This window comes from Varanus komodoensis, unplaced genomic scaffold, assembly GCF_004798865.1.
Source record: "Varanus komodoensis strain SLA01 unplaced genomic scaffold, ASM479886v1 scaffold7_1, whole genome shotgun sequence".
Lineage (NCBI taxonomy): Eukaryota > Metazoa > Chordata > Lepidosauria > Squamata > Varanidae > Varanus > Varanus komodoensis.
This window is the reverse complement of record NW_025336479.1, coordinates 15,921,534-15,938,399: the sequence shown is the minus strand read 5'-3', so window position 1 is coordinate 15,938,399 and position 16,866 is coordinate 15,921,534.

Here is a 16,866-nt window from a genome sequence, read left to right as displayed (position 1 = left end):
CCACAGGGCATCATGTCTGATAGAAATCAAAACTTTTCTTTTAACAGAGCAGGGGGAGTGAGTTGGGGAGCACAACTGGAGAATAATCATGAATTTCTTGTTCTTATTCTATTGGTGGGGATAGGGCAGGGTTGTCAGACTTCTTCTGTAGGCTGGGTTTTAAAATGGTTGTGTGCAGTTCTGAAGTCCATTTATTTACGTCACAGCATTGTCAGCTGTGTGAAACCACTGGTGGGTTGGTTTGGGTTTGGTTGGCTTGGGTGGTTTGGTTTGGTTTAACTGACCTTCATGGCTGTGTTTCAGATTTACCAGACCACATGACTTTTCAAAGACAGGCAATTCTGTCCAAAATAGAACCAGTTTGATTGGATTTAGAACTTTCACACGCCTCTAGCCTACACTTCCCTCTCCTTCCAAAAATCCCTTTAAGTGATCAATGTGGATTGTTTAAAGTATATGGCTAGGGGGGGACTTCGTCCACCTTTTTGAGAACCATCCCTTTGAACCTCAGCTGATGGTAGGAAATTTGCTATGGATGAGAAAAGATATTTGAAACTAGATTGATCACCATACAGAATTAAATGGTTCTTCAGAACACACAAAGTGCAATGTATCCGTGACTATTTGACCTGGTATTAAAAATGTATTCTCCCTTTTAGTCTTATGATCTTTCAAACTTCACTATCTCCTGCAATTGAAACATGATTCACTCTTTGTATGGGCACTTGATCTTCATAAGAGCAAAGCCTAAGATATGCTGTATTCCTTCTCATATGCCCATGAGGCAAAAATTGCAAGTGTGTGGAGGGACCAACTGACAAAGCAGCGCAATCTGTAAAAAAGGCCTTCAGAGTAGACTATGCTCAGGTAAAAATATAAGTTCTGCACAAACAGAGAAGCAGCTATTGATTTTGTTTGGGTACCTAAGACCACATTGCAGGTAGAACAAAGGAGCAACCTCCCCTTTCCAATAGCGGAAAGATCTGCTAGATCATTTCTCACTGCAGTCCCTGGATCCAATTCCTGGATAAGATGTGCTGCAGAGGAATCTAGAAAAAATGAAAGCTCACTAACACTTGTCCCCAATGTGTTCTGAAGAAGGTAGAGGTGGATTGCAAACATCATGTAGTGCTTGCATGATTGGACTTCTAATTGCACAACATAACTTCCTCCTTTCTCTTCCCTACACCATTGTCCTCCCTCCCATTTGTTTCTGGGGGTCTTCCTATCCTCAATAGTAGATTTTGTAGGGTGATGGTGGGTTAATTACTTACAGAACCACCATTCCACTGATATAAGCCATACACAATAAGTAGGGCAGTCATTGGTTTTCATTCATTTTTTCCAAACATATTTGTATATGTGTATATAATACACACAAAAATCCATCGTCACAAGAAATATGGGCGACTGCTCAAAACAGACAAATCTATTTGTATTTCTGCTACTTTTCACTAAAATAATTAATATTAATGTTTCTGGTCTCTCAACAATGAAATGGAGGAATAAGTTTAAAAGAACAAATCTTAAGTCATTTTTACATGTAGAAAATAGAAATATGTCAGAGAATGCATTAATATCATGCACTGTCATTTACAATACACAAAACATTCACCCGTATAAACAAATATAGACTTTTTCAACTCTATATATATGAGATAAGCTGCATTTTGAAATTAATTGTGTTATTTTGACTGCACAGCCACATCCTTGAAAGCACTAAATAAAATATAAATATAATAAAACACTGGGTTTGAACATTCTTCAATGTAAGACATGCACAATGTCTGACCAAAGTCTCTAGCCATGAGTCTCTATCAAACAGTTGTAACATAACAGCTCCGTTAATGAAAATATAACTGCCAAACTTACCTGGAGCCAGAATGGGTTTCTAGGAAGAGGAGAGTCTGTTCTATAAAATGCCAACTCTTTTTAGGGTCTTTTGCCCTCGGTGACTATACCTACAAAGACAAAAAAGAAAAAAAAGGGAGGGGAGACAGTTGAATGCATACCTTCAAAAGTCAAGACCCACTTGATTTCAGGGAGCAAAAAGTAAAATTTTTCTGGTTACACAGAATAGTTGCCTCCTTTACTTCAGAAACAATATACCATTGTTCAGTTAAGTGTGAACCAGTGTTCACACTTCATAAGAGAGCCAGTGTGGTGTAGTGGTTAAGAGCATGGGACTGGGACTCAGGCGATCTGGGTTCTAGTCCCCGCTCAGCCACGGAGCCACCTGGGTGACTTTGGGCCAGTCACAGACTCTCAGCCCAGCCTACCTCACAGGGTTGTTGTTGTGGGGATGAGATGGAGGAGGAAAATGATGTAAGCTGCCTTGAGCCCTTTGTAGGAAAAAGGCAGGATATAAATTGAATGAATGAATGAATGAATGAATGAATGAATGAATAAATAAATCTTAAGGCGCTCCTCAATGTACAGAACAGGTCATCCCATCATTTGTTCTACTTGATGACCTGCCATTAGAGGGAGTGTTGAATTCTATTCATTTGCTGTCCCTACAATCACCACACAACCTTTCACACCATTTCATTGACCCTCAGGAGCAGATTTTCAGGAGCCTAAAGGAGAAGACAAAAGTTACCTCCACACACACACACTTTTAATCTGTGGATGCTGTGCATGTCCTTAAGAGGGGAACACCCTGATGATCACCACCCTTCATGTGTGTTTGGTATTATTTCTTTTCTGTCTCTGCTTTGCATCAGCTTGTATGTCTGACTAGGTCTTCTTTCTCCTTCCTGGAAGGATCTGTTATCCATGGATCCCACAGTGAAGATGATGTTGTAATGGCTCTGCACAACTGACTTTTTTTTGAACAGGCAACACTGGTGATCCCAGGCACTTGGATGACTGGAAGCCAGTACACCATAACCCTGATCACTTTCACACTGTTCTGACACACACTTCCCAAGATGGCTAATCATTATGTAGCTCTGCATAAGTGTTTGGTCCCAAACCCAACTTTAACAATAAGATAAACACATGAGACTTTGCAAAGACAAGAAGTGTATGAACCACAATAAGAACAATCCAATACTTGGTACTGCTGACATGTCATGTCAAAAACACATCTTTAGTACATCTTCTGCTTGTACTTTTAGAGTCTTTAAAAATCTTTTCCAAAATTTCAGTGTACATCGTGATGTTGATGTTGCTGCTATTGATGAATGACGTTTATAAACTACTCTAAATCTGAAAAAAGGAAGAAAAATCCCAGGAGGTGAACAGTAACAGAACAGTCCAAGTACAGAATAATAAAAATATTTAATGTCAAATTGAGCTACAAGTAATGAAGGCTGTATAATACCTCACTTGAAGTCTTTGAAAAGTTATCATCTGTAGCTGGCAAATAGTAGGAAGTCACTACATTAAGTGCTCAAGGCTAAATACGTTTATTGGACATCCATTAGAAGCAGTCGCATGTGTACAAAGCTGCTGCATTTAAGGCTGATGTTAATGCCAGCTGTACCAGTCTGAAAACATTCATTTGAATCACATTAGTCATCTTCTGATGATGAAATGCAGGTGGATGTTGTACTATACAAAGTATGGTTGGCTTCACTGAGTGTGTGTTTTTCAGCTGCAACACTGTTCTATGATACTGGGCACTGGAACACTGATTACCAATGTGGTAATTAAACAAATCTTTGTATCTTTTAGTCACTCAAATGTAATTTAGCATGCAAGTAGAAATATGCATATCATTATCTAGCATTAATATTTAGAGGGGAAAAGATACCATTATTGTGGTAATGAATGTTACTGAATTTCAAAGCAACTTTTCTACTACTACAGCTGCAGAGAGGGGTTTTTCTCTTTAAGCAAAATAGAAAATAGCATGATCTACAGAGCAACTTGGAACATTTGGGCAAAGACTTTGGGTTAGGGATATGGGTGGGGTGGGAGAAAATCAGTTCATCTGATGCAATATTCACAGATGGAAATACAGTCTTTGGAACACAGGAAAGCATCAAAAACATCTAGATCTTTGTCTATCCAGCAGAAAACATCTACCAGAGTATTCCTAGCTAAATTCTAGATTTTGCATATCTCATAGTATATAAAGATTAAATTGCTTAGAAGAACACATGGATATAACTATGTATGTAGTACTATGATGATAAGTGTTTTCTTTGTGGAGGGAAGGGGCTGTCCTAGCTGGACCAGCTCTGGATAACAACTTGAAATGAGTCAAATCCTTTAAAACTTCCAATTCTTCCAAGGCTTCTAAGGACTAGTACTATTGGCACTGGGCATCACTTGAGACTGCAAACCTTTCCACCCCAGAGAAAAGTTTCTGGAGAACATGTGCAGGAATTCATGAGTGCACAGTTGTGGAACAGAAGCTTCCATGCCGCCAAGAGCTTTGAGCTCTTGCAATAACACAGCTGCTGCAGAGAAGCTGGTAGCTGCTTGGCAAAGAAGGATATTTTAGAAGGTACAAGGTTGGGGGAAGGTGGAGCCATTGGCAGGTCATCACCCAGAGCACCCTTGAATTGCATTCACCACTGCAAAAGAGACTTATGACACACGAGTCGGCAGTGATAAAGGTAGGATTTGGTGGGGGAACTTATGCATATAGTTGGGTTTTTCTTTGCATGCCAAAGAGTCCTGTGAGACCTTCCAGAGTAGCATATTTACACTGGCATTGACATTTTCATAGGCTCGTCTCTGTATCTGAAGAAGTAGAATCTTGCTAATGAAAGCCAATTCTGCAATAGATACACAATTTTTAAGGTGCCACAGGAGACTTTGTTAGTCTTGTTAGAAGAAACTAGATCTGATATGCTCCCACTCACCTGGTCCTCCTTTTTTCAGACTGCTAACACGAACTTCCTTTCAGTCATTTTAAAGAGAAGTTTTGCAAATAGGCAGATTTTCTCACTTTTCTAGTGCAAAAATCATGCTCCCTACTAATGCCAGGGCCATTTTCCCATCTGCATTTTAAAAATTAAATCAGAATAAGCACCGCAAAATGATGCTAAATAACCAATGAGATCTAGCTATGTGATGACAGTGAAGGCACACAAAAATGAATGGAATAGTTCCTCTGATATCTGGCAGCCAAGATGTCTACAATTACCACTGTGGTCAGGACCATGGACAGCAGCTAAAAGGAAGTTTTAAAAAAAAGGTGAGCAGGGCTCTTGTTCATAAAAAGGTTCCCTGTTCAGTCAAAAAGGTTTATGTTTTCCTGTTTTTCTGAAATTTCTGTTCGAGTTCTACAAGAAATGAACACAAGTACCTTTCAAAAAGATGCTATTCTTTATCATCGTTGCTATGTACCATTAAGTGGTCTCTGACTTACAGTGACCCTATGAAGGAATGCTTTCCAAATGTCTTATCCTCGACAGTCCCTGCTCAGCTCTGGCAAACTCAGCTCCGTGGCTTCTTTTATTGAACCAATTCATCTCATAGTTGGTCTTCCTCTTCTTCTTTTGCTTTCACTCTACCTAGCATTGTTGTCTTCTCCAGTAACTCCCTAATTTAGTTCCCTCCAGATCTGCCAGACTACAAGTCCCGTCACTACTACCTAGAAAAATCAATGGGAATTATTTGAATTGTAGTCTAACAGATAGGGATTGTATCCAGTTGGGAAAGCAGGTTTATAAATATTATTTAAGATTATTTAAGATAATCTATTATTTTCTGAAACTTGTCCATGTGAAAAAAGTATATGTTTCTTGCATGTTCTTGGTAGAAATTGGGCAGATTTTTTTTAATTGGGCTGAAGAGCAAGAATAGTTGAAAACTCATTATTAATTTGTAGTGATGATGTCACAATAATAAGTGGGTTTCCACCTTATTGAAGAGTATTCAGCTAAAAGCACTTAGTAAGAAATCACATGACATGGATGCAGATATATTAGAGTGCTCAGAAACATACATAATGCATTTAATTACAAAACACTTGCAACTAATACATTGGTTTCAATACAAGGCCACACTGAAGTAAAATTCTGGTACTTTACAGGTTGACCAAAGAATTAGACTCTGTTAAACTGCCTGAAGCATTAACTGTTGATGTCCCAGGTATGAACAAAAGTATTAATAACGAGCAGTTGCTAAATTATCATGAAAGTCCTTTCTCCTACAATATCTAGTAAGTATGCACAAAGGGAATGGAAGTTTGCAAGAAATCCAGAATGACTATAGAATAAATGGCACTATAGGGAAGTTGCCTTATCTCACAAAGGTCTACACAGTTAAATAATCTCTCTGAATTTAACACAATATGATGATTTGTATGATGTGTGCAGCTAATTAGAGCTTTGCTACTGCAAAGACTCTAGACATATAACTAACTTCAGGCACTTTCAGTTGGCATTCTACTTCAAAAAGAATATTTTCAGTGTATAAAATCAAGGACAGGCAGAAATCTTCACAGAATAGAATCCTACATAGAGGAGAATAAACTCATTGTCATACCTCATTCATTAGTCTGACCCTGAACGAGAATTTTAAAAATTCCCAAAATGAGTTTTTCAAAAGATGGGAGTGAACAGGTTAAAACTGCATAGGCTAAATCCTGATTTAATCAATCATGTGGTAGAGACATTCATGACTAACTTAAGTAGCATTGCTTTTTTAATGGTCTCCTCTACATATGATTAACTTGGGATTCAAATTGGCATGTTTTAAAGCTCCTGGGAATGTCACAAATCACATAATAAAGCAAAAGTTAATATTTAATCATGCTGTAAATGATCTCTAGAAAGGATATATTTATTGAAGCCACTCTCTTTAATGTGTCAGCAAATTTAGGCTTTGAGTCCAGGCTCTTAGATTCTGTGACAGAAAGCAAGGCTTTTGTGCTGTTTGGAACTGTATATACCTCCAGAGCCAAAGGAAATAAGGATATGCAATATCACATGCCATGAATGTGAGGCCTTGACTGTCTAAGGCCTGGAATAGTCTGCTAGGATTGTGCTTTCTGCCCTTGCCTGATCAACTAAATGGTATCTTCTGCATGATGCACTCCTATTTTCCAGATGTCACTTTACAATATAGTGTTGCTTTCTGCTCCAGCTCAAGTCTTAACTGGTCAATCTTTATTGCACACAAGCTCTGTGACTACAGACATTACTTGTTAAACTGGTTTATTAATCTAAAGTTTCCTGCTAGCACCATGAACACATAGCAATGTGTACGAATTTCATTTCCATTTGCAAATCCCTCAAAAATGCCCAGTTTGCAATTCCAAGTGCAAACAGAAGCACATTTTCTGAAAACATTCTCTGAAAATGTTCACAGATTCCCTAACTTCCCTTTAAATTAAAAATATCTGTACTTAAAAATTTAGGAACTTTCTCAAAATACCTACTTTTCCTTAAAATGGGCAAAAATCACCTTAAATTGTATTGAGACACAAACTGGTGGTCAGTGTAGATTTTTTATACCAGCTTGATATGTTCATACCGGCACATGCAAATTACGTATCTAGCTGTTAAGGTCTGAGCCTTCCAGATCTGTTGTGAAAATAGAAATAGCATGGCATAAGCGCAGTCCTGGGCTCCTTCAAGTAACAGTAGGAATAGGATAGCCCATTTTAAATAATAAATCCTAAATCGATAATTCATTCAGGCAACATGATTACCCTGGAAAGAAAATATATGACATATTTTGCCCAGCCAAATAACAACAGTAGTAATTAGTGAATGCTTGGACTAAAAGTAGCATTGATCGTGTATGTTTTATGGATTTTGGCATCTTTTTAGCTTATTGTATTTGCTGAAGTACTTTTACTCTATTTTGAGGATTCTGTGTGAGCTGACTTGAGATCCTCAAGAATGAAAGAAGCAAATGAAATCTCATAACTGGATGTGCTGCACCTTCTGGAAGGTTCCAGCATAATGTGGCGTTCAAGCATTGCAATCAAAGAGCTGTCCAGAACCACTGAAGGATCACTGATGACATTGGTATGGAGTTCCTATGTCAGAAAAGTCTATAAATATAAAGGCAAACAAGGGAAAGATGGAATGTGTTTATGCTCTGATCCACAACCCAGTTAAACCAATGCATTTATATTGAGGTTGAGTTAATTCAATTTCAGTCAAATTGCTTTAACTTATTTCCATTGTGGCAATTGATTTGCTGGCAAACAGTTTAAATATAAGTTAAGGGTCTTGTGGAAGACCATTAATCTAGAAAAACTGCATTGTTAATTTCATGAACCATGTGCAGGCTAATACAATAGATTTCTAAAACAGATTTTATATAATCAGCAAATAATTAGCAGGTTCCAGATTGGTTAATGGTAGCCCAGTATTCATGAAACACAGAATATTGAGCAAAGGATTTTTCTGGAAGATATTCTTAAATAAATCTATTACGCTTCATCAAGGTTGGGTAGGGTGCACATATTATACACATGGGGTAGGACACAGTGCTTAATAATTATAGAAATCATCTGCTGTTGTCCATATGTATTAAAACAATATATTAGTGAAAATATTATATCACAATACTTGTACTGCAACTGTTTTAGTTGGGCTTAACAAGTTATAATTATATTTAGTTGAAATGACAAGACAAAATTGGTTAGTATGTTAGTAAAGGAAGAAGTGGCATAATAGTTGTGCTTCCTTTGTTTTATAAGGATTAGTCAGAATTCTCATTGTCAGTACAATGAAAAAAATTAGAGAAAGCAAGTGCACAAATCAAGTTTCATGTTCTAGATAGCAGACGACATCTGTGAGTTTCACTGACTCCTGCATCTGAATTTTTAAAAAGCAAATTTTTCATATTTCTACCCCCAGTATAAAGAAATCTGTGAACAGTTGAACCAAAATGATATTCACACTTATCTGCACAAAGATTATCACCTACCTGCCATCCAGCTGTTAAGAATGAGGAGTCTGCCAGATAAAAGAGGTGGCAATTCCTGAACAGCACCACAAACATGGCTGAAAAGCCAGATGTCAAAGGGCAATGAACTCAAAGCCTGGATGTGAATAGCCAAATATTTCAGTTTTGCTTTCCTGCACATACACCTAATATATTCCAATCTCATGTTCCTTCCATTACATGTGATGATTTTTTTTCAAAACATCTTATCAATCAATGAAGCTTATCAATAAATACGTCTGGATAGTTGTCACTGGAAATACAGGCTTGGCGATATTGGAGAAGGACCCCATCTGCACTCCCATCCCACCTTCTGGTCAGCTATAGGTTGGAGATGTGGAAACAAAGGGTACTCCTTTCCCTTTGCATGTGGGATGCTTGTTAACTTTTCCTCAGCAGCTGCAGGGAAAGAAAGGGCTCACTGGGATAGTTTGGGCAGCCAGGCCCTCACTAGTCTCAACAACTCCAGTACAGAGTGAGAACTCTGAGGCACGGCTGGTTCGACTATTCACTCCCCCTCCTCCGAGTCTGAGCCACCATTCCTACCAAAGCCCTCCATCTTTCGTGCACACCTGGGAATCTCATCCAAGCACGCACGCAGGGCAATTAGTGTGTAAATACAAAATAAATACATGTATGAAGATGCAAAATAAAATCAAATCTGATGCAAAATAACACTATGCAATTTAATTTCTCTTTGTTAGAAATGTGCTGCCAAACTCCACCCACACACACACCCGCACAGATGGACAGGGCCATCTATTTAGTCCCGATTCAAAGCCCATCCTTTATATTTCTTGTAGTCAGACAGACGAGGGGAGAGAGAAGAAAGACCCCCCCCAGATAATATGAAATGAACAAATTGTTCATTTAATGTTTAATTTAATTAAAATGTTTTAATAAATAAAAATAAATAAATAAATTGAAAGTTCATTTCACATCAGTCTAATTTCAAACATCAATCTCATCTGTGTTCACCACAGCACATGAGGATTGCAGATTAAGTAGAAGCTCTCAGACTTGTAAAAAGCAATGTAGTATAAGAATATCAGTACATCATAAGTAAGGGTGCAAATGATCAAGTGTCTGATGAAACATAGCGAAATGTTTTGCAAGAATAGCATTCATTAATTTATTACACTTTTATCTCACCTTTTTTCTCTTGTGGGGAATCTAGGGTGTCTCCCTTCTATTTTTGTCTGTAGAAGAACCCGAGTAGGTGCGTGGTGACTGGGCTATAGTCATCCATTGAGTTTAATGGCCAAGTGGGGACTAAGACCCAATTCTCACAAGGTCCAGTCTAACACTCTAACCACTACACTTTGCTAGTTCTTGCATTATATTGATTGTACAGTCAAGCTAGAACAGGAGTTACAAAGCATAATGTGCTTAGAAGCATTCAAGGAAAGACCATGTGAGGTATTTATGCCCCTGTGCGCCTTGTGATGATTTTCAACTGTAAAACTACGTTAATCTGATTGTATTTGTGGCGGGTAGTTGTAACAGAGCAGAGCACTCTTGAACTGTTGAAATTCAGCTTAGCTAACTATAAAAGCAATCATGTCATTTATGTGCTTAATTATGTTTGTGACTTATTTGGAGAAACTATTGGAAGTTTATAATAAGAATTTGGGAGTATAACAACAGAATTAGAATATTAGCGGTGCCTTACATTCAGCCTTTCAAAGAAAAATAGCCACACTCAGAATAACTGTGAACACTTTGCTATGAAGAAAGCCCCACTTTCTGTTCATTAAAGGGGCATGAAGTCATGTTGCACTGAAAGCTTCCACCTTTATAAAGTGATATCCTCTTCCCAGGACTGCCACTATCTATTGGGAAAGAGCTCCTTCAGTGCACAATTCCACCTGTGGAGTTCCTTCATTTTAGAAAATGCTTGTGCCTCAACTCTCTGCCCTTTATAACCAACTGCCCCTTTTCCATTAACCCTAATTTACTCATAGGTGATCCTATACCCCTGGTCATCTTTGGGAGAGCAGGAGAAGGACAGATATAAAGCATAAGCTGGATTCTCAGATATGAGGATGGAGATGGACCTTCAGCCTTGCAGTTGCAAATCTATGCTCTGATTCCTCTTCTCCAATCACAGCCAGTGCCAAAAGAACTGCAGTAGTTGCTTCTCTGAAATTGGGAAATTGAACTTGAAGAGTTAGCTTTGGCAGGGTGGGAAGTGAAGGAGGCTGGGGCCACCAGGATATGATGTACTGTGGTGCTCCACCCTCCTTCTCTTCCCCTCTGAAGCATCAATGGTTATCTAGCTAAAATGCAGTGTGGAAAGAGATTCCTCCAACAACCCCTACTACACTGCACTGAATGCTCATAAGCCTCAAAGTTTGTGGCACTATAAGAGCTGAAGACTCATGCAGCAGGACTGCGCCTGCAAAATATTGCACCCGTCTGAATGGGATGGCATAACTTGGTGTCCTGCAACACCAGGATGTTGGACCCGATGACCCTTCCAAATCTACTATTCTGTGATTATGTGAAAATCTCTGAGCAGCCTGGTGTTGGAGGCTTAAGTGTGGGATAGACTGCAGCATTAGAGAAAAGAGTGTTTTGATTAGTTGAAGGGGTATTCTCTGCAAAAGAGAATACTAATGTTTAGCATGGGGGTTTGAAAATTTTTCTTCCTCTTATTCTTCAGGACACAAGGGACCCTGTGGGTGAGACAAGCCTCTCAGAGCACCATCCTATACATGCCTAGGTCCAAAGAAGCCCTGCAACTCTCAGCATCCCAGAGCCAGCTGGGGAACAGAGTGAGGACTTTTTCTCTGTAGAGAAGCATAGGATTGTGCCCTTAATGACTTTGTTGACCTCAGAACAAATTACCTAATATTCAAATTTCTGACAGCCAGGTCCAGCTCTCAGGTTTGGTATTCCTCTCTTTCCCAAAATACCCTTGGCTGCACTGACAATTTCTTTGGGTACCTGCATGCACACTGTAAAAGTTTCTGCAATCTTCTATACCTTAAAAAGAGGTGTGATTGAAACAATGTGCCCAGCAGCTTCCCTCATTCCATTAGCATTATTAAAACATATTTCCAGAGGAGCATTCTCACTAAGCCTGATAGTGTCAGCCTCTTCATCTCAATTCCATACAGTCACTTCAAAAATTGGAAACATATAAGAAAAGATACCACGGCGTATCTGAGAATGTTATCCATGGTGACAGCATGAGGTGTTTCTTTGCTTTGCTTTTTAATGGGAATCATTCAATTATAGAAGCAAGAGAACACTGCATAAAATAAAGTGCTTGTCACAAGTAATGGAGTGTCTATCACGTCAGATGTCTTTCTCCTATATATGTTAAGAGTGGGAATTTCCTCATAATAACTGGATGCATGTCTCTCTAGGTACCAAGTCCAACAGATGTAAATAAATAAATGTCCTAAGAGGTATTTGTTATAGCAGAGAAGCCAGGTGAATGGCAGAATTAAATATGGCTGCAACAGAAAGCACTTATGTTGTAGATCAATTGTTTTGAATCCATTTTTACTGACTGTGAACTGGTTTACAGCCAAATGGGCTGTGATGCCTGTGCACACCAGGTTGCTCTGGGACTTCTCGTGATGTCCAAACCCGTCAAAGGTGGCTTGTTGTAGGGCTGTGGGATGGTGGTTAACAAGCAAAGCTGTCCAGAACCCTACAACAGGCCATGGGTTCCCAGTGGCTTGTTAACAAACCCAATCAGGCACCCTCTCCAGGTTCAGATGACACAAACAGTAATTCCAGTGAACACAATTGTATAAACAGGGTGCCACACAACTTGGTCAAGCCAGTTCCAGTTACTTAACACTTTTTTGTCAAGTAAGCTGGCCTCATACATCAGGGGTGGCCAGGGCTAGCGCCAGGGGTTGCCAACACTGTACTCAGTTCCAGTTTTTCTTTGCTTCTTATTTTTGCCATCTTAAGTTTGGGTCATCATAAAATTTGAACATTTCTCCAGTCTTAAGTTTGGCTACTCCTAATATCTGAGAGTTTTTAAAGTTGGCATGAAAATTCATAGTACCTTTTTCCCTGTTTTCCTAAAACATGGATTTATTTTTTATATTTAGAGGCTTATGTTTTATAATTTACACATTTTAAGCAATTTATGTATTATATCAAATGTTTTCATGTGCATATGTGCATGTGGGTATGCTTCTTTTCTAACACTTGAAGGATAATTGTTTTCTAGTTATTGTAGAGTTTTGAAAGCACAAAATTAGGAAATGACATTGAAATAATTTCTTGCCATTTCTTCTAAGAAACAAACAATTTCATCACTGTACAGTGAACAATGATGAGATAATGGACTAACCCTGCCCACATGGGCTAACTATTGTATCTTCTCAACAGAAAGACTTCTTGCTTACAAGCTAGGTAAAAAATAGTCTTTACTGGTTTTGGATTAACTACTATCCTTGACTTTGAGTTCACGACTTTAACAATCTATATTGAAAATGGAGAAAGTATGTAAAATTGTATAAAATATGCACACTGAAGTGAAGCAGGAGGATTCTAAAAGCACCCACTACTTCCTGCCCTTTCAAAAGGATTTCGTTTTTAAATAAAAAGCCTGGAAAATGCTATGGTTTCCTTTCTCCCCCTTTCTAGTCTCCACCCTTCCTCTTCCTCACTCATCTACCTCTTCCCATTGCTGTTTTCCCTTTACTCTCTCCTAACCTCTAGGTTCATGGTTTCTCTCCCTTCACCACCTTTTCAGGTCACTTTTGACTAGCCAGGCCCCCTCTGAAGTCAATTTTTAGCCATATCCTCCATGAAGATCATTTTGTGGTGGTACCCACAACAGCTTCTTGAATTCTCACAAGTCCAGAAAGGTTGGCAACCTTGATTTACAGCATCACCTAGACTTGTAATCAATATTTTGAATCAAGTCAGATTCAAGACAACTATGTAGACTTTTTCTCAGCTGAAGGATGCCAGCAGGATGAAGGATGCTGCTGGCTACATAGTTGCCAGGTAGAGCAAACAGCTGGAACTTTTTCAGTATGCATGATCTTAGAGTTGAGTTCATGGGACAGATTTCCTATAAAATCCATACCCTTTCCCCCTAGATGTGTTTTATGTATACATTTTTCTTATTCAAACTCAAAGTCGTGAGCAATATGAACAAAGCTTTCAACAGAAGTATTTCCTTTTAAAACAATTTAAAATGTGCACCATGATCAGCAATGATCGATGCTTGTGATTGTTAAATTGTGCTTGCTGATGCCTCTCTGTACCCACATTTCACTTTTGTCTTTCAGGCCAAAGTCCAAATGGGGAGAACTGAATGTTTGGACCAGCAAAGATGCTCCATGTTGCCCTTACCTGGCATTTATGCTTTTTATGAAGCATCCAGGTAGTCCATGAGCTGAGCAATGTCTGTTTATGGTTTGTGGGCAAGCATAATATGTGACATTGTACAACACCATGATTAGTCACAGGGTATCACCCAAAGCTTCAATTTCCTGGCATTGTGGCACTTTCAAGGGAAGGGAGTTTGGTATTAGCATGACTACGGGGATGGGCTTTGTGTGAAGTGAAGCATCCTCTGAGCCTGCAGCCACACTGACTTCCATTTCCCAGAATGTCTCTTGGGTCCACTGTGGAATGGGCCCAGAGGCAAAAGAGGCACAAGGGCAGCTGCATGCTTGGCCAGAGCATTGCACCAGAGTGTTCCTGACACCCTAAGAAAGCATGCAAAAAAATAAAAAGGAAGGAAAGAAGATGAAGGGAGGCCACTGAGGTGGCATAGGGCCCTCAAAGCTGATGGAGGCTCTGACAGTGCTATTTCACTGTAAAAGAAAGAAAGTGTGAGAGGAGAACACAGATATAGAGAGGTGGACTTGAAGCTGATTAAGTAGAAGAACAATGAAGTAGCAAATCTACCAGCTACAATAAATAAAAAAGCAATAAAACTGTTTAATTTTTAAACAGGATGCTTTCAATTTAAAGAAATAGTTATACTTAAAGAATATAAATTCCATTCTGTTTGTTAAAACTGGATAGTCTGCCATTGGAATTCCAGACTATAATGAAATAGGGTTAGTGGGTGGGGGAGAACTAGTATGGAAACATCCCAGCCTTGGTCAGATCAGAAATGGGAAAGGCTGGCTTCCAACTGTCCGATGCTCAGGGAAGTGCTGAATAACCAATCTTATTGCCTCCATAACCTGGGAAAAAGGACCCAGCATTGAACAATTAATAAGAAAGTATGTGTATGGGCAGGTAGGGATGGGTAACTATGGAGTTTTATTTTAGATAAATGTTAAAATGTATGCAATGAATAAGAAGAATGCATGAGGTCATTTTCTTTTAGGTTTATGAAAGATGCAATGAGTGGATGACAAACTGGGATAAACAGCATGGCTCAGTTTTTATGCATGTATGATTTGTGTGTGTGTGTGTTTAATACACACACATACAGTACACAGTTATGTGTATCAACTTCACATATTCAACTGAAAGATTTTTTTATAATTTTGAAAGCCCTATATCAGATGCAAAATAAGACTATACCAATGACACAAAGATAAATGTTGCTCAGAATGAAAATGGTAAACTACAAATTATGTATACTGGTTGGAATTACAATCTATGAGAAATTGCTTGTTTTCAGCACCCAGGCCAATAGCAAGGCAGTGTTTGTAATTTATCTAGCAGATGGTTCAGACATAAGGACAACTTGCTAGAAGCAGGACAAGGCTAATTAGCCCATCTTGACTTCCCTTCTTCTCCTCGGCATTAATTCCCTGATCATTTCTCCCCTGCAACAGATCAGCCTTTCTCTATAGCCAGGCAATACCCCTTTTCAGCAACACACAGAGCAAAATCCTGACAGAATAAGCAAGGCGTCGTAGGTAAGTGGGAGCCATTAGAAACCAATTTCCTAGCTTGCTTGCCAGCATGGTCACTCCTTCTCCTCCCACCCCAATCGAGGGGAAGGTCTCATTTCACTTTGATAGCAGCAGGACAAGCAAAATCTCCTCCAGTCAAGCATCCATATCACTCCATTTCCCTGCTAGGACACCCTTTTGAGTGCTGGATTTCTTCGTGTTGTGCAGCTGTTAAGGGCACATCAGCCTTGCCAGAACAAAAGGGTGACAACCCTATTTTGTAGGTGTATTGTCTTGTACGGTGACTTTCGGTGTGATAGCTCTGTATTCCTTTACCTTCCTTCCCTGTCAAAGGCAGGACGACCATGAAGAAACACAGCATGAATATTTAAATAGAATGCCTCTTTCAATTTGTACAGACAGTTATGTGGGATCAACACATACCGATATAAAGGTTGAAATCAATATGCTGGATTGACTGGGTGATGCACAAGATGGTACTAGTGCTTGAAACACAAGTAAAAATGTATTTTACATTGAAGAAAAAAATGTTGCAATCACAGTCACTTTCAAACTGGAAACTCTTGCAAACCTTTGGGATCCCAGGATTACCTTCTGCTTACATCTCCATTAGAGGTGTTGATGCCACCTAAGTGGAGATTCCAGAGTTCTTTTAATGATTCAGCAGACAGATGATAAGCTTGCTTGAAGAGAGATGCAAAGGAATTGTAAGTGCTTCTGAAATCCTTCCAGTCTGATTCTTTCTTCAGATTTTCGAGGTTCAAAGTATTTATTCCTGAAAACATGTTTAAACCACTCTTCACCTTTGCAGAGACCAAGGCAGTGTACAAATAGAGAGGAACGAACTCATACTGCAATAAGAACACTCTAAACCTATAACCACTATCACTGAAACAAAAAAGGAACAGATGCAATAAGAGGAAGTTAGCACACATGCACACACATGCACGCACACACAAAATGCATACACACTGTTTACCCTGGGTAAAAAGCAAGAAATCCGTTGCTGATGAAAACATTACTGGTGCTATATAAGGAGGATATTCAGGACCTGCCGTCAAAAGAGAACACAAGTCCTCCAGGATCACACACAATATACTGGCACCTCTGTGATCCTGCATCATGTCTGCTCTCT